Source organism: Rhinopithecus roxellana, chromosome 2 (assembly GCF_007565055.1).
Source record: "Rhinopithecus roxellana isolate Shanxi Qingling chromosome 2, ASM756505v1, whole genome shotgun sequence".
In the NCBI taxonomy this organism is placed as follows: Eukaryota; Metazoa; Chordata; class Mammalia; order Primates; family Cercopithecidae; genus Rhinopithecus; species Rhinopithecus roxellana.
The window spans coordinates 182589277-182616424 of NC_044550.1; positions in this window are offsets into that span (position 1 = coordinate 182589277).

The following is a 27148-nucleotide window of genomic DNA, read 5'->3' on the forward strand; positions in this document are numbered from 1 at the left end:
ATGTTAAGCTGTTGATTTTAGATCTTTCCTTCTTTACTTGTGGGCATTTGGTCCTATACATTTCCCTCTACACACTGCTTTAAATGTGTCCCAGAGATTCTGGTACATTGTGTCTTTGTTCTCATTGGTTTCAAAGAATATTTTTATTTCTGCTTTCATTTCATTATTTACCCAGTAGCCATTCAGGAGCAGGTTGTTCACTTTCCATGTAGTTGTGTGGTTTTGATTGAGTTTATTAATCCTGAGTTCTAATTTGACTGCACTGTTGTCTGAGAGACAGTTTGTTATGATTTCCATTCTTTTACATTTGCTGAGGAGTGTTTTACTTCCAATTATCTGGTCAGTTTTAGAATAAGTGCAATGTGGTGCTGAGAATAATGTATATTCTGTTGATTTGGGGTGGAGAGTTCTGTAGATATCTATTAGGCCCACTTGGTGCAAAGTTGAGTTCAATTCCTGGATATCCTTGTTAACTTTCTGTCTCGTTGATCAGTCTAATGTTGACAGTGGGATGTTAAAGTCTCCCATTACTATTGTGTGGGAGTCTAAGTCTCTTTGTAAGTCTCTAAGGACTTGCTTTATGAATCTGGGTGCTCCTGTATTGGGTGTATGTATATTTAGGATAGTTAGCTCTTCTTGTTGAATCGATCCCTTTACCATTCTGTAGTGGCCTTCTTTGTCTCTGTTGATCTTTGTTGGTTTAAAGTCTATTTCATCAGAGACTAGAATTGCAATCCCTGCTTTTTTTTTTTTTTGCTTTCCATTTGCTTAGTAGATCTTCCTCCATCTCTTTATTTTGAGCCTATGTGCATCTTTGCACATGAGATGGGTCTCCTGAATACAGCACATCGATGAGTCTTGAGTCTTTATCCAATTTGACAGTCTGTAGTCTTTTAATTCGGGGATTTAGCCCACTTACATTTAAGATTAATATTGTTATGTTGTAATTTGACCCTGTCATTATGATATTCGCTGGTTATTTTGCCCATTAATTGATGCAGTTTCTTCATAGTGCTGATGGTCTTTATAATTTGGCATGTTTTTGCAGTGGTTGGTACTGGTTGTTTCTTCCCATGTTTAGTGCTTCCTTTAGGAGCTCTTATAAGGCAGGCCTGGTGGTGACAAAATCTCTCAGCATTTGCTTGTCTTTAAAGGATTTTATTTCTCCTTCACTTATGAAGCTTAGTTTGGCTGAATATGAAATTCTGGGTTGAAAATTCTTTTCTTTAAGAATGTTGAATATTGGTCCCCACTCTCTTGTGGCTTGTAGGGTTTCTGCAGAAACATCCACTGTTAGTCTGATGGGCTTCCCTTTGTGGGTAACCTGACCTTTCTCTCTGGCTGTCCTTAGCATTTTTTCCTTCATTTAAACCTTGGTGAATCTGACAATTATGTGTCTTTGGGTTGCTTTTCTTGAGGAGTATGTTTGCGGTGTTCTCTGTATTTCCTGAATTTGAATGTTGGCCTGCCTTACTAGGTTGGGGAAGTTCTTCTGGATAGTATCCTGAAGAGTGTTTTCCAACTTGGTTCCATTCTCTCCATCACTTTTGGGTACACCAATCAAATGTATATTTGGTCTTTTCACATAGTCCCATATTTCTTGGAGGCTTTGTTCATTTCTTTTTACTCTTTTTTCTCTAATCTCGTCTTCTCACTTTATTTCATTAATTTGATCTTCAGTCACTGATATCCTTTCTTCCACTTGTTCAGATCAACTACTGAAGCTTGTGCATGCATCACAAAGGTCTCGTGCTGTGGGTTTCAGTTCCATCATGTCATTTAAAGTCTTCTCTACACTGTTTATTCTAGTTAGCCATTCGTCTAAACTTTTTTCAAGGTTTTTAGCTTCCTTTCAATGGTTTAGAACATGTTCCTTTAGCTCGGAGAAGTTTATTACTGATCTTCTGAAGCCTACTTCTGTCAACTCGTCAAACTCATTCTCCATTCAGTTTTGTTCCCTTGCTGGCAAGGAGCTGTGATCCTTTGGAGGAAAAGAGGTACTCTGGTTTTTGGAATTTTCAGCTTTTCTGCTCTGGTTTCTCCCCATCTTTGTGGTTTTATCTACCTTTGTTCTTTGATATTGGTCACTTACAGATGGGTTTTTTGGTGTGGATATCCTTTTTGTTAATGTGGATGCTATTCCTTTCTGTTTGTTAGTTGTGCTTCTAACAGGCCCTTCAGCTGCAGGTCTATTGGAGTTTTCTAGAGGTCCATTCCAGATCCTGTTTGCCTGGGTATCACTAGCAGAGGCTGCAGAACAGCAAATATTGTTGCCTGATCCTTCCTCTTGAAGCTTCATCCCAGAGGGGCACCCGCCTGTTTGAGGTGCCTGTGGCCCCTACTGGGAGGTGTCTCCCAGTCAGGCTACATAGGGATCAGGGACCCACTTGAGGAGGCAGTCTGTCCGTTCTGGGAACTCAAATGCCATGCTGAAAGAATCATTGCTTTCTTCAGAGCTGTCAGACAGAGATGTTTAAGTCTGCAGAAGCTGTCTGTGGCCTTTTTTTCTGCTATGCCCTGCCCCCACAGGTGGAATCTAGAGAGTCAGTAGACCTTGCTGAGCTGCAGTGGGTTCCACCCAGTCTGAGCTTCCCAGCATCTTTGTGTACACTGTGAACTACTCAAGCATCAGCAATGGCAGATGTCCCTCTCCACATTAAGCTGCAGCATTGCAGGTTGATCTCAGACTGCTGCGCTAGCAGTGGGCAAGGCTCTGTGGGTGCGGGACCCACCAAGCCAGGCATGAGAGGGTATCTCTTGGTCTGCTGGTTGCTAAGACTGTGGGAAAAGCACAGTATTTGGTGAGGAGTGTACTGTTTCTCCAGGTACAGTCTGTCATGGCTTCCCTTGACTAGGAAAGGGAAATCCCCCAAACCCTTGTGCTTCCCAGGTGAGGTGACACCCCACCCTACTTCAGCTTGCTCTCCATAGGCTGCACACACTATCCAACCAGTCCCAATGAGATGAACCAGATACCTCAGTTGGAAATGCAGAAATCACCCATCTTCTTCATCGATCTTGCTGGGAGCTGCAGACAGTAGCTGTTCCTATTCTGCCATCTTGGAAGTGACCTCTGGACTATATTAAAAATGAGAGTAAGAGAGTTGACATAGCCTTAGGGCAAAACCATAGGTGTATGCTTTTATTCATTTCACAGAAACACAAACTGCTTCCAATCCTCTTTTCTAATAGGGATGGAATACAATGTATTCGTTAGATCAATGACTGGGTACCACATGCTGATGCTGTGTTAATTTGCCCTTATCAAGGTACCAAGTTTAGTACAACAACATTGAAGTACCTGTGCTAAGATTTTATTTTTCCATTTTCATCTGTCAAGATCCTTCTGATTTTTTAAAGGTCAGGCTCACAAATTAAATGGGATATAACAGGGAACCACCATCATTTCTTTAAATCTTCAAAGGTGCAATTATCATCTACTATTTCCCTTGGGACATAGTAATTTTAATAACTTATTAGTTTTATTGGAGGGAGCCAATTTCCAGCATTTCCACTTTGCTTTCACCACTAGGATAGTTCTTACTTCACAGATCAGGGAATTACTTAGGGGTTCTATGAACTTCTTGAAAGCTCCATGGACAACATATCCAATAATTCTTGAAATATCTTGATATTATTTTTTTTCCAATTCTTGGTTACCTAAAAGTAAAATGTCAGAGATTTTGATGTTTCAGAGTCTTTCCTTAAAGAGATGGTTTTGAGTTTGGAGTGTTGTAGACGATCTGGAACTTAGCTCACTAATGCTAGTGGAAAACTCTCCGTGTGAAATCTGCCTTGCTAAGTATGTGGGAGTTTCTCTCTGGAACACTACCCCCGGGGCCAGGGAACCACCTCTATTGTGGGAAGTCAGGGACCCTGAACAGAGGGACCAGCTGTAGCCGCAGCAGAGGAACATAAATTGTGAAGAGTTCATGGACATTTATCAGTTTCCAAATAATACTTTTATAATTTCTATTTTTTTTTTTTGAGACGGAGTCTCACTCTGTCACCCAGGCTGGAGCGCAGTGGCTGGATCTCAGCTCACTGCAAGCGCCGCCTCCCAGGTTTATGCCATTCTCCTGCCTCAGCCTCACGAGTAGCTGGGACTACAGGCACCCGCCACCTCGCCTGGCTAATTTTTTTTTTTTGTATTTTTTAGTAGAGACGGGGTTTCACCGTGTTAGCCAGGATGGTCTTGATCTCCTGACCTGGTGATCCACCCGTCTCGGCCTCCCAAAGTGCTGGGATTACAGGCTTGAGCCACCGCGCCCGGCCAATACTTTTATAATTTCTTTTTTTTTTTTTTATTATACTTTAAGTTCTAGGGTACATGTGCATAACGTGCAGGTTTGTTACATATGTATACTTGTGCCATGTTGGTGTGCTGCACCCATCAACTCGTCAACACCCATCAATTCATCATTTATATCATGTATAACTCCCCAGTGCAATCCCTCCCCCCTCCCCCCTCCCCATGATAGGCCCCAGTGTGTGATGTTCCCCTTCCCGAGTCCAAGTGATCTCATTGTTCAGTTCCCACCTATGAGTGAGAACATGCGGTGTTTGGTTTTCTCTTCTTGTGATAGTTTGCTAAGAATGATGGTTTCCAGCTGCATCCATGTCCCTACAAAGGACGCAAACTCATCCTTTTTTGTGGCTGCGTAGTATTCCATGGTGTATATGTGCCACATTTTCTTAATCCAGTCTGTCACAGATGGACATTTGGGTTGATTCTAAGTCTTTGCTATTGTGAATAGTGCCACAATAAACATATGTGTGAATGTGTCTTTGTAGTAGAATAATTTATAATCCTTTGGGTATATACCCAGTAGTGGGATGGCTGGGTCATATGGTACATCTAGTTCTAGATCCTTGAGGAATCGCCATACTGTTTTCCATAATGGTTGAACTAGTTTACAATCCCACCAACAGTGTAAAAGTGTTCCTATTTCTCCAAATCCTCTCCAACAACTGTTGTTTCCTGATTTTTTAATGATTGCCATTCTAACTGGTGTGAGATGGTATCTCATTGTGGTTTTGATTTGCATCTCTCTGATGGCCAGTGATGATGAGCATTTTTTCACGTGTCTGTTGGCTGTATGAATGTCTTCTTTTGAGAAATGTCTGTTCATATCCTTTGCCCAATTTTTGATGGGGTTGTTTGTTTTTTTCTTGTATATTTGTTTGAGTTCTTTGTAGATTCTGGATATTAGCCCTTTGTCAGATGAGTAGATTGCAAAAATTTTCTCCCATTCTGTAGGGTGGCTGTTCACTCTGATGGTAGTTTCTTTTGCTGTGCAGAAGCTCTTTAACTTAATTAGATCCCATTTGTCAATTTTGGCTTTTGCTGCCATTGCTTTTGGTGTTTTAGACATGAAGTCCTTGCCCATGCCTATGTCCTGAATGGTACTACCTAGATATTCTTCTAGGGTTTTCACGGTATTAGGTCTAACATTTAAGTCTCTAATCCATCTTGAATTAATCTTCGTATAAGGAGTAAGGAAAGGATCCAGTTTCAGCTTTCTACTTATGGCTAGCCAATTTTCCCAGCACCATTTATTAAATAGGGAATCCTTTCCCCATTTCTTGTTTCTCTCAGGTTTGTCAAAGATCAGATGGCTGTAGATGTGTGGTATTATTTCTGAGGACTCTGTTCTGTTCCATTGGTCTATATCTCTGTTTTGGTACCAGTACCATGCTGTTTTGGTTACTGTAGCCTTGTAGTATAATTTGAAGTCAGGTAGCGTGATGCCTCCAGCTTTGTCCTTTTGACTTAGGATTGTCTTGGCAATGCGGGCTCTTTTTTGGTTCCATATGAACTTTAAAGTAGTTTTTTCCAATTCTGTGAAGAAACTCATTGGTAGCTTGATGGGGATGGCATTGAATGTATAAATAACCTTGGGCAGTATGGCCATTTTCAAGATATTGATTCTTCCTATCCATGATCATGGAATGTTCTTCCATTTGTTTGTGTCCTCTTTTATTTCACTGAGCAGTGGTTTGTAGTTCTCCTTGAAGAGGTCCTTTACATACCTTGTAAGTTGGATTCCTAGGTATTTTATTCTCTTTGAAGCAATTGTGAATGGAAGTTCATTCCTGATTTGGCTCTCTGCTTGTCTGTTACTGGTGTATAAGAATGCTTGTGATTTTTTGCACATTAATTTTGTATCCTGAGACTTTGCTGAAGTTGCTTATCAGCTTAAGGAGATTTTGGGCTGAGACGATGGGGTTTTCTAAATATACAATCACTGTCATCTGCAAACAGGGACAATTTGACTTCTTCTTTTCCTAACTGAATACCCTTGATTTCTTTCTCTTGCCTGATTGCCCTAGCCAGAACTTCCAACACTATGTTGAATAGGAGTGGTGAGAGAGGGCATCCCTGTCTTGTGCCAGTTTTCAAAGGGAATTTTTCCAGATTTTGCCCATTCAGTATGATATTAGCTGTGGGTTTGACATAAATACCTCTTATTATTTTGAGGTACATTCCATCAATACCAAATTTATTGAGCGTTTGTAGCATGAAGGGCTGTTGAATTTTGTCAAAAGCCTTTTCTGCATCTATTGAGATAATCATGTGGTTCTTGACTTTGGTTCTGTTTATATGCTGAATTATATTTATTGATTTGCGAATGTTGAACCAGCCTTGCATCCCAGGGATGAAGCCCACTTGATCATGGTGGATAAGCTTTTTGATGTGCTGCTGAATCCGGTTTGCCAGTATTTTATTGAGGATTTTTGCATCGATGTTCATCAGGGATATTGGTCTAAAATTCTCTTTTTTTGTTGTGTCTCTGCCAGGCTTTGGTATCAGGATGATGTTGGCCTCATAAAATGAGTTAGGGAGGATTCTCTCTTTTTCTGTTGATTGGAATAGTTTCAGAAGGAATGGTACCAGCTCCTCCTTGTACCTCTGGTGGAATTCAGCTGTGAATCCATCTGGTCCTGGACTTTTTTTGGTGGGTAGGCTATTAATTGTTGCCTCAATTTCAGAGCCTGCTATTGGTCTATTCAGGGATTCAACTTCTTCCTGGTTTAGCCTTGGGAGAGTGTAAGTGTCCAGGAAATTATCCATTTCTTCTAGATTTTCTAGTTGATTTGTGTAGAGGTGTTTATAGTATTCTCTGATGGTAGTTTGTATTTCTGTGGGGTCGGTGGTGATATCCCCTTTATCATTTTTTATTGCATCTATTTGATTCCTCTCTCTTTTCTTCTTTATTAGTCTTGCTAGCGGTCTGTCAATTTTGTTGATCTTTTCAAAAAACCAACTCCTGGATTCATTGATTTTTTGGAGGGTTTTTTGTGTCTCTATCTCCTTCAGTTCTGCTCTGATCTTAGTTTTTTCTTGCCTTCTTCTAGCTTTTGAATGTGTTTGCTCTTGCCTCCCTAGTTCTTTTAATTGTGATGTTGGAGTGTCAATTTTAGATCTTTCCTGCTTTCTTTTGTGGGCATTTAGTGCTATAAATTTCCCTCTACACACTGCTTTAAATGTGTCCCAGAGATTCTGGTATGTTGTATCTTTATTCTCATTGGTTTCAAAGAACATCTTTATTTCTGCTTTCACTTCGTTATGTACCCAGTAGTCATTCAGGAGCAGGTTGTTCAGTTTCCATGTAGTTGAGCAGTTTTGATTGAGTTTCTTAGTTCTGAGTTCTAGTTTGATTGCACTGTGGTCTGAGAGACAGTTATAATTTCTGTTCTTTTACATTTGCTGAGGAGTGCTTTACTTCCAATTATGTGGTCAATTTTGGAATAAGTGCGATGTGGTGCTGAGAAGAATGTATATTCTGTTGATTTGGGGTGGAGAGTTCTATAGATGTCTATTAGGTCCGCTTGGTGCAGAGATGAGTTCAATTCCTGGATATCCTTGTTAACTTTCTGTCTCGTTGATCTGTCTAATGTTGACAGTGGAGTGTTGGAGTCTCCCATTATTATTGTATGGGAGTCTAAGTCTCTTTGTAAGTCTCTAAGGACTTGCTTTATGAATCTGGGTGCTCCTGTATTGGGTGCATATATATTTAGGAGAGTTAGCTCTTCCTGTTGAATTGATCCCTTTACCATTATGTAATGGCCTTCTTTGTCTCTTTTGATCTTTGATGGTTTAAAGTCTGTTTTATCAGAGACTAGGATTGCAACTCCTGCTTTTTTTTGTTCTCCATTTGCTTGGTAGATCTTCCTCCATCCCTTTATTTTGAGCCTATGTATGTCTCTGCATGTGAGATGGCTCTCCTGAATACAGCAGACTGATGGGTCTTGACTCTTTATCCAGTTTGCCAGTCTGTGTCTTTTAATTGGAGAATTTAGTCCATTGACATTTAAGGTTAATATTGTTATGTGTGAACTTGATCCTGCCATTATGATATTAACTGGTTATTTTGCTCGTTAGTTGATGCAGTTTCTTCCTAGCCTCGATGGTCTTTACATTTTGGCATGTTTTTGCAATGGCTGGTACCGGTTGTTCCTTTCCATGTTTAGGGCTCCCTTCAGGGTCTCTTGTAAGGCAGGCCTGGTGGTGACAAAATCTCTAAGCATTTGCTTATCTGTAAAGGATTTTATTTCTCCTTCACTTATGAAACTTAGTTTGGCTGGATATGAAATTCTGGGTTGAAAATTCTTTTCTTTAAGAACGTTGAATATTGGCCCCCACTCTCTTCTGGCTTGTAGAGTTTCTGCCGAGAGATCTGCTGTTAGTCTGATGGGCTTCACTTTGTGGGTAACCCGACCTTTCTCTCTGGCTGCCCTTAAGAATTTTTCCTTCATTTCAACTTTGGTGAATCTGGCAATTATGTGTCTTGGAGTTGCTCTTCTGGAGGAGTATCTTTGTGGTGTTCTCTGTATTTCCTGAATTTGAATGTTGGCCTGCCCTACTAGGTTGGGGACGTTCTCCTGGATGATATCCTGAAGAGTGTTTTCCAACTTGGTTCCATTTTCCCCGTCACTTTCAGGCACCCCAATCAGACGTAGATTTGGTCTTTTTCATAATCCCATACTTCTTGCAGGCTTTGTTCATTTCTTTTTCTTCTTTTTTCTTTTGGTTTCTCTTCTTGCTTCATTTCATTCATTTGATCCTCAATCACTGATACTCTTTCTTCCAGTTGATCGAGTCGGTTACTGAAGCTTGTGCATTTGTCACGTATTTCTCGTGTCATGATTTTCATCTCTGTCATTTCGTTTATGACCTTCTCTGCATTAATTAGTCTAGCTGTGAATTCTTCCACTCTTTTTTCAAGATTTTTAGTTTCTTTGTGCTGGGTACGTAACTCCACCTTTAGCTCTGAGAAGTTTGATGGACTGAAGCCTTCTTCTCTCATCTCGTCAAAGTCATTCTCTGACCAGCTTCGATCCGTTGCTGGCGATGGGCTGCGCTCCTTTGCAGAGGGAGATGCACTCTTATTTTTTGAATTTCCAGCTTTTCTGCCCTGCTTTTTCCCCATCTTTGTGGTTTTATCTGTCTCTGGTCTTTGATGATGGTGACGTACTGATGGGGTTTTGGTATAGGTGTCCTTCCTGTTTGATAGTTTTCCTTCTGACAGTCAGGATCCTCAGCTATAGGTCTGTTGGAGATTGCTTGAGGTCCACTCCAGACCCTGTTTGCCTGGGTATCAGCAGCAGAGGTTGCAGAAGATAGAATATTGCTGAACAGCGAGTGTACCTGTCTGATTCTTACTTTGGAAGCTTCCTCTCAGGGGTGTACTCCACCGTGTGAGGTGTGGGGTGTCAGACTGCCCCTAGTGGGGGATGTCTCCCAGCTAGGCTACTCAGGGGTCAGGGACCCACTTGAGCAGTCTGTCCGTTCTCAGATCTCAACCTCCGTGTTGGGAGATCCACTGCTCTCTTCAAAGCTGTCGGACAGAGTCGTTCGCGTCTGCACAGGCCTCTGCTGCTTCCCCTGTTGTGCCCTGTCCCCAGAGGTGGAGTCTACAGAGACAGGCAGGTTTCCTTGAGGTGCTGTGTGAGCTCCACCCAGTTCGAGCTTCCCAGTGGCTTTGTTTACCTACTTAAGCCTCAGCAATGGCGGGCGCCCCTCCCCCAGCCTCCCTGCTGCCTTGAGGATAGATCGCCGCAGACTGCTGTGTTAGCAATGAGGGAGGCTCCGTGGCCGTGGGACCCTCCCGGCCAGGTGAGGGATATATTCTTCTGGTGTGCCCATTTGCTTAAAGTGCGGTATTGGGGTGGGAGTTACCCGATTTTCTAGGTGTTGTGTGTCTCAGTTCCCCTGGCTAGGAAAAGGAATTCCCTTCCCCCTTGCACTTCCCAGGTGAGGGGATGCCTCACCCTGCTTCAGCTCTCGCTGGTCAGGCTGCAGCAGCTGACCAGCACCGATTGTCCGGCACTCCCTAGTGAGATGACCCCAGTACCTCAGTTGAAAATGCAGAAATCACTGGTCTTCTGTGTCACTCGCACTGGGAGTTGGAGACTGGAGCTGTTCCTATTCGGCCATCTTGCTCCGCCCCCTCTACTTTTAAAATTTCTTATGCCTGTCTTTACTTTAATTTCTTAATCCTGTCATCTTCATAAGCTGAGGATGTATGTCACCTCAGGACCACTGTGATAATTATGTTAGCTGTACAAATTGATTGTAAAACGTGTGTTTGAACAATATGAAATCAGTGCACCTTTTAAAAGAACAGAATAACAGCAATTTTTAGGAAACAAGGGAAGACAACCATAAGGTCTAACTGCCTGTGAGGTCAGGCAAAAACAACTATATATTTTTTTCTTGCAGAGAGCCTGTAAATGGACGTGCAAGTAGGCAAGATATCGCTAAATTATTTTCCTAGGAAGGAATATTAATATTAACACCCTGGGAAAGGAATGCATTCCTGGGGGGAGGTCTATAAACGGCCACTCTGGGAATGTCTGTCTTATGCAGTTGAGATAAGGACTGAGATGTGCCCTGGTCTCCTGCAGTACCCTCAGGCTTACTAGGGTGGGGAAAATAACTCGACCCTGGTAAATTTGTGGTCAGACTGGTTCTCTGCTCTTGAACCCTGTTTTCTGTTGTTTAAGATGTTTATCAAGATAATACGTGCACCCACTGAACGTAGACCCTTATCAATAATTCTGCTTTTGCCCTTTGCATTGTGATCTTTGTTAGACCCTTATTCGTAGATCTGCTTTTTGCCCTTTGAAGCATGTGATCTTTGTACCTACTCCCTGTTTTACACCCACTCCTCTTTTGAAACCGTTAATAAAAAAATTTGCTGTTTTGAGGCTCAGGTGGGCACCACGGTCCTACTGATATGTGATGTCACCCCCAGTGGCCCAGCTGTAAAATTCCTCTCTTTGTACTCTTTATTTCTCGGCTGGCCGACACTTATGGAAAATAGAAAGAACCTATGTTGAAATATTGGGCATTGGTTTCCCTATACATCCCCACTCCTACTTCCACAGGGGCTGCTGCTTGGCTTTCACACAGAAACTCAGAGTAGGGACCTGCCAGGCCCAGCCCCTCTATCCACCCTGGTAGCTTAATACAAGGAACAGAAACTTTTGGTATTTAAATGGCCTCATCTATCACCTAGAAACCAGCGTACTTCCCCTGAGTAACATAAGGTAAGCAATCCACTACTACCACAGCTGGAGGCTTTTGCAAGTGCCAGCTCCTGGCTGGAGACCAACTGACAGAGTCTATTACAGCATCTCCAACACTGCACCCAGGAATACTGCACCCAAGAAGGAGAAAACTTGCGCATGACTTTAGCTATCACTAATGCCTCTACCACCTGGCTAACCAAGAAGCCCTGAGTCTGTCCACATGACCAGTTAATTGCTACTACAAATGGCATTTGAGAAAACCAACACACTAAGACTGTCTACACCAAGAATCTCACAGAGTCTCACTTCCCTGCCACCCCCATCAGAGGTGGTGCTGGTACTCACAGATGGGAGATTTGAGGACAGGTCATGTCTTTGGATCCCTGAAGACATTCCCCAGCATCATCCTGAAGTGCGGCAGTCCCTTTGGGTGGTTAGACACAGAGGAGCAACAACATTCACAGTAGTCTGGCTGTCAGAGACTCCTATTCCTGGGGGGAAGAGGACATGCATCATATCAAAGCAATACCCAATGGGACAAAAGAACCCAGATGGCAGGCCTTGAGTCCCAGATCTTTCCACTGGTGGAAAATTTCTTTTAGCGGAGGCACAGTTGCAATGCTGGGTTCAGCAGGTTAATCTGATGAGCTTCCCTTTGTGGGTAACCCTACCTTTCTCTCTGGCTGCCCTTAACATTTTTTCCTTCATTTCAAGCTTGGTGAATCTGACAATTATATGTCTTGGGGTTGCTCTTCTCGAGGAGTAGCTTTGTGGTGTTCTCTATAATTCCTGAATTTGAACACAGGGAAAATCTGCGTTCTGCACCAACAATCAGGCAGCCCTGGTGCTCCTGAAGGACCTTAGAGAAGGAGACTTCTTTTCACCCTCATCCACTGCTGCAGACACAGCTGGAGCTTTTCCCACAGGAGCTCGGCATAAACAGCCTTTCTGGAACAATTCAGGGTGATTGCATTGCCACAGGAGGTGCACTCTCCAGGTACAGTCTTTCATGAGAGGTAGAGTCACAATTCCTCTTTCCTTAGAATATCAACATTCCTGCCAATGAAAAGAGGTACCTGTCTGATCTGAATAGCTGAAATACTGGGTAAGGAGTGTGTCTGGGAGGTGGATAGCTTTCCTGCTGGAGTGTCAGGGGAGCTGAGGTGGCTATGGTCATTCCCTCTGATAATACCTCAGAGTGTTTCACAAAGAGCTCCTCCAGTCACTTTTGTCAAGGCTGGGACATCTGTCCACCATTGGATAATGCATTTTCCCCCTGTTTTAGCCACAGGCAGTTTTTGCTTGTAGATATCTCCCCTATTGGCCTGAAGCCTGAACTATTCAACCCAGTAAATAGAATATTGGGGAAAAAAGTAGCAAATAAAAAAGTGCACACCATGAGGGAATGAGATAAGCATCAATAAACCTCTGTCATTCCAACTGTATAGGAAACAGTGAACTTGCTCACACACTGAGCACATTGCTAATACAACCAGCATCTGAGAAAGCTATCATGCAAAGACTCTCTGTAAGCAAGGAATTCATACAATCTTCACTCCTGAAAGCACCAAGAGCCAAATTAGGCTGCAATAAACTATAAAAATTAAAGTCACATCCTTAAGGGGGAGAAAATTTTTTAAAATAGTCAAATCAAAAATAAATTCAAGAATGAATAGAAGAAATTTTCTAACCAAATGAGAAGGAACTAGAAAAATAATTCTGGTAATATGAAAACACAGAGTTTTATAACATCTCCGAAGGATCACATTAGCTCCCCAGCAATGGATCCAAACCAAGATGAAATATTTGAAATACCAGATAAAGAATTCAAAATGTTGATTATTAAGCTACTCAAAGAGATTCCAGAGAAAGGTAAAAACAAACATAAATAAATTTTAAAAATAGTACAGGATATGAATAAGATTTTTTTTAAACAGATGGATATTTTAAGGAAACACCAATAAGGACTTCTGGAAATGAAAGACACACTTGGGAAATTACAAAATGCAGTGGAAAGTTTCAACAATAGAATAGTCGAAGAAAGAATTTCAGAGCTCAGAAACAAGGCTTTTGAATTAACTCAACAGACAAAAATAAAGAGAAAAAGAATAAAAATAAATGAACAAAATCTCTAAGAAATATGGAATTTTGTAAATGGCTAGACCTAAAATTAGTTGGTGTTCTTGAAGGAGAAGACAAAGCAAAAAGTTTCTGAAACTTATTTGAGGGAATAATTGAGGAAAACTTCCCTAACCTTGTAAGAGATTTAGATATCCAAATACAAGAAGTTCAAAAGCCCCTGGGAGACTCATTGCAAAAGATCATCAACAAAGCATATAATCATCTGGCTATCTAAAGTCAGCATGAAGGAAAGAATTCTAAGAACAGTGAGACAAAAGCATCAGGTAACTTATAAAGGAAAACCCATCAGACTAACAGCAGACTTCTCAGCAGAAACCTTATAAGCCAGAAGGGATTGGGGTTCTATCTTTAGCCTCCTTAAATAGAAAAACTTTCAGCCAATAATTTTTGTATCTAGAAAAACTAATTTCCATAAATGAAGGAGAAATAATGTCTTTTTCAGACAAACAAATGCTGAGGGAATTTGTTAATACCAGACCAGCCCTATAAGAAATGCTGAAAGGAGTTCTAAATCTTGAAACCAAAGCTTGATATATACCAGAATAAAATCTCTTAAAAGCTTAAAACTCACAGGGCCTATAAAGCAATAACACAATGAAGAAACAAAGTATCTAGGGAACAATGAACATGATGGAATGTTAATGGAACAGTACCTCACATCTCAATATTACCATTGAATGAAAATGGCATAAATGCTCCACTTAAAAGATACATATTGGCAGAATGGATAAAAACATCACAAACCAAATATCTGCTGACTTTAAGAGACTCATCTAACACATAAGGATTCATATCAGCTCAAAGTAAAGGGGTAGAAAGAGATATTCCATGCAAATGGAAAGGAAAAATGAGCAGGAGTGGCTGTTTTCATATCAGATAAAACAGACTTTAAAGCAACAACAGTTAAGAAAAAAGACAAAGTCGTTATATAAGATAAAAAAATCAATACAACAAGAAGATATTACAATCTTAAATGTATATACAACTAACACTGGAGCTACCAGATTCATAAAGCAATTACTACTAGACCTAAGAAATGAGATAGACAGCAACATAGTAATAGTAGGGGACTTCAATATTCCACTGACAGCGGTAGAATATTGAGACAGAATGTCAATAAAGAAACACTGGACTTAAACTAGACTCTAGAACAAATGAACCTAACAGATATTTACTGAAAATTGTACCCAAGAACTGCAGATTATACAAGCTTTTCATCAGCACATGGAACATCCTCCAAGATAGAACATGTAATAGGTCACAAAACAAGTATCAGTACATATTTAAAAATTGAAATCATATCAAGTATCTTCTCAGACCACAGTAGAATAAAACTAGAAATCAACTACAAAAACAATCTCCTAAACTATACAAATACATGGAAATTAAACAGCCTGCTCCTGAATGATATTTGAGTTTATAATGAAATCAAGATGAAAATTAAAAAATTCTTTGAAATTATTGATAATACAGACACAGGTTAGCAAAACCTCTGGGATAAAGCAAAAGCAGTGCTAAAGCAAAGTTTATAGTACTAAGTGCCTACATCAAAAAGTCTGAAAGATTACCAATTGGCAACCTAAAGCCATACCTCAAGTAACCAGGGAAACAAGAACGAATTAAACCCAAGCTAGCAGAAGAAAAGAAATAACAGAGATCAGAGTAGAACTAAATGAAATTGAAATAAAAAAAATACAAAAAAATCAATGAAACAAAAAGCTGGTTCTTTGAAAAAAGAAATGAAATTGACAGACTATTAGAATAACCGAGAAGAGAAGAGAGACAATTCAAATAAGCTCAACTACAAATGAAACTAGAGACACTACAACCGACATCACAGAAATACAAAAGTTCATTTAAGACTGCTATGAACAATTCGATGCATACAAATTAGAAAACCTAGAGAAAATGAACAAATTCCTGGAAACATAAAGTCTCCCTACATTAAATCAGTAAGAAATAGAAACCCTGAACAGACCAATAACAAGCAGTCAGATTCAATTAGTAATTTTTGAAATGCTAACAAAATCCCAGGGCCAGATAAATTCACAGTTGAATTCTACCAGACATTTAAAGAAGAATTGGTGTCAATCCAACTGAAACTATTCCAAAAGATTGAGACACAGGGAATCCTCCCTAATTCACTCTATGAAGCCTTATCACCCTGATACCAAAACCAGGAAAGGACATAACTAAAAAAAAAAAAAAAACAAAGACCAATATCCTGCATGAACAGAGATGTAAAAACCCTCAACAGAATACTAGCTAACCAAACTCAACAGCACATCTGTTCTCCATCATCCTGAAGCAGCTGGATTGGTGGAATAATTCTGTCCCTCCAGAAAACCCTGACTAATACAACATCAAAAAGATAATACACCATGATCAAGTGGTTTTCATCCCAGGGAAGACTTATCATATACAAGTCAATAAATGTGATATATCACATAGAGAGAATTAAAAACAAAAATCATATGATCATCTCAATAGATGCAGAAAAAGCATTCAATAAAATCCAGCATCCCTTTATGATAAAAACCCCCAACAAACTAGGCATAGAAGGGAATTACCTCAAATTAATATAAGCCATATATGACAAACTCACAGTCAACCTCATACTGAATCAGGAAAAGTTGAAAGCATTCCCCTTGAGAATTGGAACAAGGCAAATAAAATACCTATGTATATACTTAACCCAGGAAGTGAAAGATCTCTAAAAGGAGAACTACAAAACACTGCTGAGAGAAATCACAGGTGACATAAACAAATGGAAACACATCCCATGCTCATGGATTGGAAGAATCATTATTGTGAAAATGAACATACTGCCCAAAGCAATCTATAGATTTAATGTAACTCCCATCAAAATACCAACAACATTTTTCATAGAATTAGAAAAAAGTCCTAAAATTCATATGAAACCAAAAAATAGCTCAAATAGCCAAAGAAATCCTAAACAAAAAGAATGAATCTAGAGGCATCACATTACCAAACTTCAAGTTAGACTACAGTGCTATAGTTACCAAAACAGCATGGTACTGGTTGAAAGTAGGTGCATAGACAAATAGAATAGAATAGAGAACCTAGAAATAAAGCCAAATACTTAGAATCAACTGATCTTTGATAAAACATACAAAAACATAAATTGAGGTAGTGACACCCTTAAGTTCTGGGAAAACTGGCTAGCCACGTGTAGCAAAAAATGAAACTGGGTCCCTATCTCACACCGTATACAAAAATCAATTCGAGATGAATCAAAGACTTAAATCTAACATCTGAAACCATAAAAATTCTAGAAGATAACCTTGGAAAAAGTCTTCTGGACATTGCCCTAGATAAAGAATTCATGACTAAAACCTCAAAAACAAAAGCAGTAAAAACAAAAATAAATGGGACCTGATTAAATTTAAAGCTTCTCCATAGCAAAAAAAAAATAATCATCAGAGTATACAGGCGACACACAGAATGGAAAAAGTATTTGCAATATATGCATCTGACAAAGGACCAGTATCCAGAATCTACAAGGAACTCAAATAAATCAACAAGAAAAACATTAAATAATCCCATCAAAAAGTGAGCTAATGATATACATAGACATTTTTCAAAAGAAAGTATACAAATGGCCAGCAAACATATTTAAAAATGCTCAGCATCACTAATCATCAGGGAAATGCAAATTAAAACCACAATGAAATACGACCTTACTCCTGAAAGAATGGCCATTATTAAAAAGTCAAGAAACAATAGATGTTGGCACAGATGTGGGGAAAAGGGAATGCTTATACACTGTTGGTGAGAATGCAAATTAGTACAACATCTATGGAAAACAGTACGGACATTTTTTAAGGAACTAAAAGTAGATCTACCATTCAATCCAGCAAACCAACTACTGTGTATCTACCCAAAGGAAAAGAAGTCATAGATGAAAAAGACACAGGCACAGGTATGTTTACTGCAGTCCAATTTACAATTGCAAATATATGGAACCAACCTAAATGTCCATGTTCTTTGTAGCAACTTGGTTGGAGCTGAAGACCATTATTCTAAGTGAAGTAACTCAGAAATGGAAAATCAAATACCATATGTTCTCACTTACATGTGGGAGCTAAGCTATGAGTATGCAAAGACATACAGAGTGTTATAATGACATTTGGAGACTCAGAAGTGGGAGGGAAGGAGGGGAGTGTGGAATCAAAAAATACATATTGGTACAACATATACCACTTGGGTGACAGGTGCACTAAAATCTCAGAATTCACCAATATTTAATTTATCCATGAAACCGAAAACCACTTGTACCCCAAAAGTTATTAAAATAAAAAATATATTTAAATATTCTATATTATGACAAAGTTCTTTCATATCAACTGACGTTCTCTTACCCAACTTAATGTTTCGCTCCCTTAATCTAGAACCCTCAAGATTCAGGTAATGGCATATTTTTTTCTAAGGTATGACAAGATATGTCAGCCAGATAAAACATCAACTTCTATGTAAACTCTATTTCCTTATCTTAAATTGGACTAGGGATTTTATTCTTATTATTGGCTAAGTTGCCAGGAGAGGATATATGCATAGATCTTGAGGGGACACACAGTTTCATGTAAGGCTCCTATCTTATTTAAAACCTGTGCACGATATTAAGCAATGGGCCTAGTATCTTCACACAAGATGGAATTAGTTGTTTCTGGAGGTCTAGCGTGTTCATGGAAATTGGGAGGTTAAGGTTCTCAAGGCATCTATCCAGCTATCCCCATCCCAAGTCTCAGTGTCCTGATCCTTCCTGAGTATGGTTCTGACCTTGACTTGGAGGGCCTGGTAGGGTTGAGAATTCAGCCTTCTTTGAATCTCTGCTACTCTTACAATTAAGTCCTGAGTCAGCTTCTTTACTCTATCTGCCCCTCATCTTCAAGAGATTATGAACTTCTTTAAATGCTTCCAGAATACCCTCTGACTTCTGCATTTTACCTTGAATTTTATCTCCCTGAACCTCTCATTATCTCTTTAATGACTTAACGGTATTCAGTGACAGCCAACTAATTTCATTTCTTAATAGCTTTTTCCTCCTTATTTCTCAAATATCAGAAAGTGAGTCCTCACACCTTAGGTTAGCTACATGATCTAGTCCTGGCTAAGCATGAATGGGGGCTGAGGGTAGGAGAGAATATGTTTGATACTCAGAAACACAGAGGTGTCTTTTGGTGCTCTTCTGTCCAGTTTTAACAGTGAACAGTCAAGAACAGCAGCCATGACCTGAGAAAGGTCATAGTAATGTGGAGCTGTGACACCTCAGGAATAAGGGTGTGGGTCACTCCACCAGCAGAGGTGTCAGCTGCAGGTGATGGCATCTAAAGTGAGTGGAGGAGAGGGGTGATAAACATTAGGTACAGGCTGGAGGTCAATTACAGTCTTGAGGTGCAGCTCCTATACCTGCGAACTCCCTTTTTAAGTTTCCCCAGGAAATGAGAGCAATCCTGGAGAATCTGTCCCCAAGTGAGGCAAACTTGCTGTAAGAACAAGTAGATCTGAGCAAGGAAAGGATGCTCTTGTAGTGCCAACTATGGCATTCAGCCCAGACCCCCTCTTCAAGGGCGACATATCTATCCTCATTGACTGAGAAGTATAGACTACTGACTGTTCAGAGACCTGTCCCTCACTGGGAAGAACTTTCAGCTGTAGGGAATTGCTGTGTCCAAGGTTAAGTCCCCTGAATGGGGGTGGCCTGTAGTCAATGACTGTCTGATGTGGAGACACAAAAGTCCAAGTTCTTTGCCTCAAATCGGGACAATGCTGAAAGGTCATTTCAGCTCCAGAACTCACTGTGGAACTGACTGGCTGAGCCCTGGTTGCAACCATTGAGAGTCTGCTTCTCCTCTGTCCAATCCTGCCTTCTTCACTTTCTCCTGAGAGGACTTCCCAGTTAATTTTTCAAACAAAATTTTTCATCTCAGAACCTGTTTAGGAATCCTAGTTAAGACCATATTTCATTAAACCAGTGTAGTCAGCTTTCTGTTAACACAGCCAGATGCAATCCCCATGGGGATACAGTTTAAGAAAGATTCCTAAGAACTGAGGTCCTTACAAGTACATAGCAAATCCCAGGTACCTATGTCATTCTTATTTAACAAGTGGCCTTTTAGTTAAAAGAGTCAAAGTTGTTATTTAAATGGAGGATAATTGATATTGTTACCTCTGTTTCTGAAAAATATGGATAGGAGAAGTTAACTGAAATCTTACCCAAGCGAGGAAATAGGTTAAGTATCAGGAAGAGATACAATCTCTCAAACTTGCTGTCAGATGCAGAAAAGAACCAATGACTGCATAGATTTCATATAGCCCTGAGCATACACTGGGATAATTATTACTTAATTTTATTGCCTTTGCAATTAACTCAAATTAATTTTTTTTACACCTATGAATTACTTTCTTTTGTTTTACAAGAGTTTTTTATTTTTTCTAGCCCTAAAGTTGAAAGCATAGATCATTTATTTTAATTTATATGTTGAGACAAATCAGGGTTATAATTTTTTTGGAAAACAATCACATTTTATCTCAAAGAACACTAAATTGACTCTTTCAAAAATAACTGAGACAGATTATATTAGTAAGTGTTCAGACAAAAATTTTTAAGACATTGTGTTTTTTTAAATGGCTTTGATGACTTGACCACACTATTATCTCAAAAAAATTGTGTTTTATTTGCATTTCTGGCTATTTTTTGCCCTATTTTTTATTCCCACTGCAATTTAAGCAGTGCAGTCACTTGAAATGTGACTCTCCATTATAAAATGAAATTACTTCCCCAAGTGTTTGAAACTTAAGTATAGTATAAAATAAATATTTCTAGAATTTTTAAAGTTTAAATCTTTGCACAGTAAATCATAGCAGGATTGTCAGCTAAGGACCATATCTCTAACAAGCTTAAAATCTGAAAATAAGATTAACTAAGGTTATTTTCATGCTCCATCTAATAATCATTTTTCAATCTTAGGAGAAATTGTGAAAAGAAAAATACTGAATGTAAAACACTTTTAAAAATCTTCTAAAGATACTGTCCTTTATATTTGTTAGAAAATCTTCTGCAAAGCAATGATTGAATCCAAGATGCTTCTTCTAATGTTTACGAATCCAACTATTTATATTCTCTGCCTCTCTGTTTCTTGTTTTCCTTTTGATGCTAGTTCTTTTCTTTACATTTAATCTTTTCCACCATCAATACATTAAATCTATTAGTTAAAGTCTAGCCCTATCATTTCTATGGTAATGGTAGCCTAAGTGGAGAGAAAAAAGTAAAGAAAATGAGGGAATGATGCAAGTAAAGAAAGGGCCAGACAAAGATCTCTTGTAGTATATATTTACCCATATGTATATTTATTTCATGGATCTTCTCAATTTTCCTTCTTCCATTTGAGATCCTTTGTTTCCTTGGTTCGAGACCCAAGAAAATAACAGAATCTGCAATTTGATATTGAATAGGCACAGGATTGAACGCAAATCCTAAAACTTAATAGTGATGTGACCTTGGGCAAGTTTTATTAAGCTCTCTGAAGCTCAATTTCCTTCTTCACAAATAGAGTGCTTTCCTTGCAGGGCTTTTGTAACTAGACATATGCATACAACACATTTAGGACAGAGCCTGGCATTCATTCGTTTATTCATTCTCACATTTGGCAAATATAGAATGACCACTCTCTGTGTGGCAGGCATTATGTTAGGTTCTGTGTATTTACATTTGGGGGAAATAGAAATGGTGCATTTCAGGTATAAAATAAATGTTAACTGTTAAAAGACTAGAAAGCTTACTTCAGAAAAAAGCTTAATGATTCTATGGGAAAGTAATGGAATGTGAGAATCAATAGCGAGAAAAGAAGTAAACATGAAATTATGTACCCATCTTAAGTACTGATTGTGAAAAAAATGAATGAATGAGGAAAGTAAAAGATTTTTAAGTTATTAATATGTTTTGGGGGAACTTAGATACACTCTTGATATTAGAAAATATCAAATCTGACTCTGAATATTTAATTCTGTTTACTTTTAAAGTAAATACTGGGAGAATAAAAGTATAATATTTAGTATTTCCTATCTGGTTAACAATAGAGAAGATAATCTTTCTACAGAAGAAAGTGGGGGGAGTTAAAAACTTGTGGAAATAGAAATCAGATTAAACTGTTAAAACTAAAAGGACACAGCATATACTTACTGACAATAAATGAAAAAGATCCGAACTCAAATACCTCGTGCTGCAGCAGCATTTGAAAACCATGACAGAATCTCAGCACTGCCAGTCCTGGGCCTTCATATTAGGAAATTGCTGAACCAACTCTGGAGATGTCTGCTCTCAGTCCTATCAGTTACACAATATATACCTTTCTGATTTTGCCTCTGTTCGTTGAATGTTTTTTCTTTATTCACAAACAAAATTATCCTCAACTGAAATAGCTGAGAAGCGGTGGAAGTTACAGGACAGAGACAATACTTATGACAGACAGTTTCTGAAACTCCCATTAAAATATGAACTACGTATATTATGTAGAAAAGCTAACTGAAAGGTTTACACAAATTCCCTTAAAATGTATCATGATATATGAGCACATTCTTATCACACATCCATGCTCATAATTATTTTACCTAAATATTATATTGCATTTTGTTATAGAAAAAAACGGGTTCTTGTCACACGACCTATGAAAATTTAGGCACGCGGACAAATTGTAAGATGAGTAGGGCAGCCTTTGTTGGGTGAAAAGGAAAAAAGGAAAGAGAAACTCTCAGGAAACAGAGAGAGAGTCCTCCTAGCAGGCCCCCACTTGACAGATTGAATCCAGGCCACCACACTAGATCTGGAGTCCAGGCTCCTCCCCCGTGCAAATAGGGCGACTTCCCGAGGCTCCACCCCATCCTCTCAGTGCGCAGGTGGGGCATTAGTCAGAGAATCAGTCAGGAAAGAGCCGGCTTCATCCAGGACCAGCGGTTGGGTTTTTCAAGGTTCAGGCTGTTTTAGGCTTGAAGACAGGGTTTTGCGGGGGACCCTTGGCTCTCTCTATCAGTTTGACTGATTTTCATTTAATGAATTTAATGAAATAGTTAACATTCTGCGTTTCCTTAGTGAAATATGTCTGAGTTCTGTCGCCTCCTGAGGGCTTTTGACTGGTAGTCTACTCTCTTAGAAATGTATGTACTACACATCCACTTACTGAGTTATAATTTTGTTTGTTCCTAAATATTTCATGCCGGTTGTACTTATTATTTTAATTATATAATTTAATTAATTATTCATGCAAATCAATGAAGTATTAATGGGGAACAGAGAGATGTTTGTATGAAAATTAAATGCTTTAGAATGACCCAATAAAGAGAAATAAATGAAAAAATGATGTCAAATTAGGTGTAGGCAAGATATTTAGGAAAGATTGTAAAGCCATGGAAATCGAAAAGGACTTAACATGTTTTTGGCTTCACTAGAGTAAATTCCTTCACCTTTAAAAGAAACTGAAACTGGAAATCTTAGTCAATATTATGAGTGTGGGTTAGGCAAGAAAGACCAGGTGAAATTCCCATCAGTGATACATTCTCAAGGGAATGGCTTTCATCCTACATCAAAAGATTGGCCACTTGCATGCATATTTATTTACTTTATGTTAACATAAAATAAAATGTTTATGATACCTTTAGTTTTTTCATTGTTCCCTAATTGAACTAACTTTTCTGATGAGTTAGTTGACTAACAGACCCATTTGCATTGGTTAAAAGCATTTCTATTGTTCTTAATGCATTTATTTCATAATATTCAAAGTTAAATAATTTTAGTAGGTGAATAAGTCATTTGGGTTTGCTTCTGACCCTCAAGAGTATTTTTGTCTTCTCAGTAAACTTTTGATGAGTTTTCTGAAGTTGGGATAGAACTCTGACTTTATTATCATGAATGTTCTAATAGCCATACTACGAGATTTTGTGCACCATAAAGTGTGGCCAGGTAAGTTTTCCTGTGTTGGCAATTTTAATAACATGCACCATTTCCATGTGATTATAACATGTTAGCTATTTCTAAATTCTTTGTGAATGCCAAAGCTTCCTCTGACACCGGTAACTAATTTACTTTCATTGACTTGTGATTGGTTACAAGAATGATTGCCGCGGGCATCAGTTTTGCTTTGGAACACAATAGCTGGCTTTGCCTATATAAGGATAGGGAAGTCTACTGGAGACTGACTTCCTAAATTACCACTGAATTTCAAAATGTTTGCACAATTTAGAGTGTACATGTGGGTGCTCTTTTTCTGATACAATTCTGTCTTGTCATTTCGTTACAGAGTGAATAGCATCTCAAATATGGGGGGAATCATTTGAACACCATGTGGCTTATGGCCACCTGGCATATATTTGCAATTCAAAAGGTTAATAGCAAGCATGTGGGTGCCATTTGTTCTGAAAATCAAGGGGCTCAGTTATTAAATACACTATAATACATACTTAACCAATTAGGGCATTACTAGAAAACCTGACTTCCGGAAGGAGGCTACTTCACAGATTTTACAGCCAAGTGTGGGGTGAGGGGATTACCAAATGCTGAAGTGTCAGTTCCAAAGTTTAACTCCTAATTTGCCAGGCTGGGAATAGCTTTATCAAGTTTTTCTCTCCTTTTCTCTGTTGCTTTAACAGTAGAAAGGGTTTCTGTATGGCCCAAATCCAGTCACTGCAGAGAACTGGAGAGCTACAAAAACTGGCACTTACGACTATTTCACGTTATCTTTTTTTTTCCTCAAAAATTACCAGATTTTGGCTTCATTTTTGGAACCATATTATACCTGGCGTAGTAATGATCCTTATAATCCTCCTCTTTGCATGTCTACAAAAGGGGAAGTAACTTCTTTGAAACATTCTCTGGCATCTTGCAGATACTTACAACAATTACTATACAATTTTTTCTTCTGAAAAAATTCTAAAAAGTTGAAAATACAAACAGATGCTAGGGGTGTATGTCACACTCTGTCAGTACTATAGGAGGCTGCTATGGTAGAGTGGATATTGGTTAGAGGTGAGAAATTTAGGAGTTGCAATAGTTATCTAAGACTTAAGGCTATGTGAACAAATAGCTTCACCAAGTGGCAATAAAATTCCAAATGTTTTAGGGCTACCGACACATAAAAGGATATCATGCTGATGGGTGTGCAAAGGCATACCTGTTACTAAATTGCTAAGATAAAAAGAGTAGTTCCTAAGTAAGAGGAGGGATGTAGTCACTTGGTGTAAGGAAGGCAGGCATTATAGGACTTCTCCAAGCCCATTCTCTGGACTGGAGGGAAGGATTAATTTCTGAAGTATCACTTACAAGGTATTTTCTACTTTTTGACCGTGAGCACATGTCAATAATATTAATAATAAATAACATTATTTACCACATTATGTTAAAATGGCCTGCATTCTGCCTAAGGCTCAGGAACATGGAATCTGGAAGCAGATTGCTACTTGTGATGGTTTTCTAGCTCTGGCACCTATAATTGTTCTGTGCGTCAGTTTTCTTAACGTGAAATGGGGGAAGTAATCGTGTATTTACCATGTAGGCCAAGGTAAGGATTAAACAAGTTATATGTAAGTGCATGGAACAGGCCTGATCTAGACAACAAACTCAATGCACATTAGTTATCATCTTTATGTTCCTGTTTCTTTCACTAGGACTAGTTTGTTAGGTCCTTCCAGGCAATTGCCATGCAGCATTCTCCTTTGTGTTCTCAGTAAATTATCTGGGCATTAAAGAGTTTTGTTTTTAATTGGAGAGACCATCTTGTATTGCGGGTTTTCTTTCTGCTTTTGGCATTTGGTGGAGAAGGGGTGCTGTGGTGCGGATCAGTAGGGGAGGAGTGGATCAGAGTGCTATGGCAGAAACAGGCTGACAGCTTGATGCCCACACTGAAAAGTTTTCTGTTTTCTGTCTTCCTCCTCCGCATGCCTGCTGTGCAGCTCAGAAAGAATAAAAGAAGAAAAGGAGAAAGACAGTGGCCTCTGGGTTGAGATTGAATGTGTGGGAACGTGGGCGGTAATGTGAGGAAGAGAGTGGAGAGATTTGTTTGCTAAAAATCTATAAAATGAAATTTTAGAAACATTACAGCTATTGATTTCTAATTTCACCCTAGGGACCAATAATCGTGATGAGATTTCCCAGTAAATTTGGGATTAATGAAACCTCGTGGAAATCAGACAAATAAAATCAGATAAGTTACAATTAAATTCCAGGCCTCAGGAACATCTGTTTTACCATTCCTTGTGCTTCAATAGTGTTTACTTTATTTCTACTTCTATTATGGCACTGATTATTTTGTACTTGTCTATTGTAATATCTGTCATAACAGATATTGTGAGATCATGATTTATTTACCTTTTCACTCCCAGCATCTAGCATGATATCTTGCAAATTGTAGGTAAACAATAAATGTTTGAAGAAGAAAAATAAGAGAAAGAATAGAGAAAGGAAAGAAAAAGAAAGAAAACAGAAAGGCAGGAAAGTAAAAAGGCAGGCAGGAAAGAAGAGAGGGAAGGAAGTAGGGAGGGAGGCAGGGAGGCAGAAAATCCAGGCTCATGTTTGTTTTTATAGTTGTTGTAAATGATTGCAGAAAAATTCTCTTCTTCAAGAGGCCTAGGAAAGAGTATCATCTGGGAAAGAGTATCATATACTCTTTCCCAATAATATATTCCAGAGAATAATAGCATTATTTGAATGGACATGTTATGAAGACCATAGATCTTTATATAATCTAATCTTTACTGTGGAAGACCAAGTTTTAGGAATACAAGAAATGAGTTAAAAAGAAGTTTATCTGATTAAATTTGACAGCACAAATACATTTACAAAGCCATATTCAGTAGTTGGGTAAATAAGAAAAGATAATGTTTTCCAACAAACATTTTGAATAATGTAATGAAAATGCCATTGCATTATTCATCAAGTCTTTCTAAAGCACAAATATGAACTTTTCACCTACTTTTAATTCCCTCATACATAGTATAAACTAAATCATTACACTTTTGTTAAACCAGAACACCTTTCATACTTTTTTTAGCCTCTTGAAGTTGATGAATTGTTTATTGTTAAGCAATTTGGTTGCCAGAAGGAGACATTCTAATGAGACTTTGGAAGCTAAATATGAAAAGTCTCATGAATTTGAAAAAAAATAGTGCACTTGTTGAGGAGTGCTTTGCTTAGATTCAAAGACTGGCTCAGTGGTGTGCCATTTTTTCACATATATTGCTAAGTATCTTAATAACTTCAACTTATAAGGCAGAGCCAGCCAACACTTCCTAATGCCACTCTGTCACCACTGAAGGAAAAATATCTTTTAAAAGAATTTCGATATTGTTAAATATCTGTTAGAGATAAAATGGTGACAAGAGAGGAGGCACAATTCCTTCATAAATACGTTAATTCAAGCAAGACGTTCAGATTTGAATGATAAAGGAAAATATGCCACTC